Source organism: Cyprinus carpio, chromosome A3 (assembly GCF_018340385.1).
Source record: "Cyprinus carpio isolate SPL01 chromosome A3, ASM1834038v1, whole genome shotgun sequence".
Lineage (NCBI taxonomy): Eukaryota > Metazoa > Chordata > Actinopteri > Cypriniformes > Cyprinidae > Cyprinus > Cyprinus carpio.
In genome coordinates, this window is record NC_056574.1 from 35,925,661 (window position 1) to 35,929,394 (window position 3,734).

The following is a 3,734-nucleotide window of genomic DNA, read 5'->3' on the forward strand; positions in this document are numbered from 1 at the left end:
TGTAAGGAGAAGATGTGATTTAATTACAAGAAAACTTATTGGAGGGGAAGAGTACATGACTGAAATAAGGAAAAGGTGGTGGGAGAGGAGAGATTTTTTATAAACAATAGGGAAGAGGAGTGCGATTTTAATAAAAAAAAAACCGTGGTGTATCATGTAAAACAATATTTAATGACAGAGATGGAAAATGTATTGCGGTGAAATGGAGTCGTGAGAGAGAACTAAAAAGTTATTGTGGTCAATATTCATGCACCGACATTAGAGGAACGAAAAAAGGAATATTTTAATGTATTAAGAGACTTTTTAAAGAAGCATAAAGAAGTTATTATGATGGGTGATTTTAATACTGTTTACAGTAAATTAGAAATGGGTGAGGGAATGGTTTTTAAAAATGAACTGAAATTATTAATGGAAGAAAATAATATAATTGATGTATGGAGAGAAAGAAATGAAAAAAAGAAAGAATATTCAAGGAGGCAATTAGTGGGGAATTTTATGTGTAAAACAAGGATTGATTGTATTTTATGTACAAGGAACATTGAAGGATTTATCGGTAACATTAGATATTAAGAATCAAGCTTAAAGTGATCATAAACCCAATTTTTATGCAAGTAGACTGGAGTTCTGTGAAAGAGGGCCTTGGGGGGTGTGGGTTTTTAAATACAGAGGTGTTGAAGAATGAGGATTATGTGTTGAGTATTAAAGAAATTATTGAAAAAAGTAAAGGAGAATGGACATGTACAGCGAAGATAAAAGGATCCACCCACACTTCGGTGGGAAAAATGTTAAATATTTAGTTAAAAAATTCACAATAAAGTACTGCAAATTAATAAAGATAAGTAAGAGGGAGAAGGAGAGAGAAATAAGAGAAAAATTGGAAAAGGAATTATTAATGAGAAGGGGAAAGATATACCAAAAAATAAAAGAATTGGAGGGAATATTGAAAGAAATGGAAGAGGAAAAATATGAAGGCGCAAGACTAAGAAGTAAAGCTAAAAATACCGTTGAGGGCGAAAAATGTACAACATTTTTCTTTGATCTAGAAAAAATAAGAGGGAAGGCTGGAATGATTAAAGAAATAAGAGGAAAAATGGTGTAGTGGTGGAAACAAATGAAGAAATATTAAAAGAAATAAAAGCATACTATGAGAACCTGTTTAGTACTGAGGGGATGAGGGAAAAAGAGAAGCTGGAGTTACTGAAGCGAATAAAAGCAACAGTACGAGAAGTAGACACAAAAGAGTGTGATGAAGAGATAAAAGAAGAAGAGATAAAAAGAGCAATAAGTGAATTAAACAAAAAGAAAAGTCCAGCTATAGATGGTTTGGGGAGTGAATTTTATATAGTTTTTAAAGATTCTTTAACTAGCATTTTAAAAGAAGTATATGTAGATGTTTTTAAGAAAGGATAATTAAATCAAAGAATGGGAATGGGTTTAATGAAATTGATATACACGAGAAAAGGAGACAAGACAGATTTAAAGAACTACAGACCGATTACAATGCTGAATACTGATTTAAAGATTTTATCTAAAATTTTAGCCAGCAGATTGAAGGAAGTCATGCCGAGTATAATTAAAACTAACCAAGTGTACAGAGTGAAAGGAAGAGACATAGCAGATACAACTATTAGTTTAAAAGATATGATAAGATACATACATGAAAGGAACAAAGATGGGTTTATTATCAGTTTAGATTTTGAGAAAGCTTTTGACAGGGTGGAGCATGTTTTTTTATTTGATGTTTTAAAAAGTTTTGGTTTTGGAGTGAATTTTATGAAATGGATTAGGATCTTATACAAAGGTGCAATAACAAAAATTAAATGTAATGGGTTTTTAACACAGTGTTTTAAAATTACAAGATCAATAAGACAAGGATGTCCGTTGTCAGCTCTTTTATATTCTTTAGTTGCGGAACCTTTAGGACTGACTGTAAAACACGAAGAGGGGATAAAAGGGATCGGCATTGAGGGAGGGGAAAGTAAAATTTTTCAATACGTGGATGACACAACGTTATTGTTAAAAGATCTGGAGAGTGTGGAAAAAGCAATGCAAATTGTACAAAAGTATTGTAGGGGATAAGGAGCTAAAGTAAATGAGGACAAAAGGTATATATGAGATTTGGAGGGGCACCGGTTTTATTAGAACATTTTACTTTTAAGGAAACAAAAGAAATAAAGATTTTAGGTGTTTTAATGGGGAGGGATGAAAAGGAAGCAGAAGAAACTATGTGGGAGGAAGCTTTAGGAGGGATTGAAAGAAGATTGAATTTTTAGAGAATGAGAACATTAACTTTGAAAGGGAAGGTTTTAGTTCTTAATGTATTAATGGTTTCTTAATTGTGGTATATTTTATGTGTGTCATCGATGCCATTGTGGGTAGAAAAAAGGCTGAAAAAATGTTTTTTAGTTTTTTTATGGGATGGGAAGCCGCCAAGAATAGCACACAACACTTTAATAGGACCAGTGGAGAAGGGAGGACTGGGGTTAATGGATGTGGAACAAAGAAAGAACAGCTTGAGAGTGAAAATAATAAAAAAGTACTTGGATGAAGAAAACGAAGCAGCATGGAAGAGAACTATGGGGCATTTTTTAAGTAAGTGTAGTAATTTTAATTTGGGGGACAAGATTTTATGGATGAAAGCCAAAAAATGGATGATGGAGGGGCTGCCAGATTTTTATCAAGAACTGATGGGGGCATGGGGCAAATTTTTAACTAATGTGCATTTTAAGCCACAAGGTAGAGAGAACATTTTAAATCAGCCTTTGTTCTTAAACAACTGCATTTTAAATCAAGGGAAGCAGGGGATTTTTTTTTAAGAAATGGTGGGATGTGGGAATCACGAAAGTCAAAGAGGTTTTATACTAATTCAAAGAGGGGTTTTTACAAGAGCAATACATTGTGGATGTGATGGAGGAGGCAAAGGAGGATTATAGCAGAAAAGAGATAACAAACAAATATGAGGTAATTAAGAATGCTATACCTCAAGAGTGGATAAAAAGAATTGACAACATGGAAGAAGAGAAACATGGGAAAAATGTATATGTGAGGCTGGGGGAAAAACTGTATGCTTTTAATGAAAGTTTTATTGTGTTTTTAGAGATGCTGTTTTTAAGAAACCTGTTGTAAATGAATATTGGTTACAGAAATTCAATGATTTAAAAGAAGACAGCATATGGGGAAATATGAAGGGGAAATTTGTACAGACAAAATTGGAAAACTCTGAATATTTTATCAGACACAAAGTGATTTTTACAGATGTTATCTTAAACAAAATTGGAATCGAACCAAGTGCTACTTGTAAAGTTTGTAACGATGATGATGAAGGATTTTTACACTTGTTTTTATATTGCAAAGAATTGGAGGATTTTAATGGCAAATGTAAAAGTATGATATTTGATATTTAAGTTTGACAGGGGAGGATTCAGTATATTGAATGGAATAAGGTGGTGATGCTGGGTCTGGATATGCAATGTAACAACAAAAAACTTAGTAATTTACTTGTGATGTTGATCAAGAGTGCAATATGGGAAAGAAGGGTGGTGGCAAAGAGAGAAAATATTTTAATGGATGTGTGGCATGTGTTTAAAAGGAAATTTGAAAAGTATGTTCATTGCCTGTATTATTATTTTAAACAAGAAGAGAAAATTGGTGTTTTTAACAATGTTTTTACACAGGATGTCTGTAAGATCTTAAAGGACTCGGGTTTGGGAATGTCTTTTTTACATGAGTGAAAA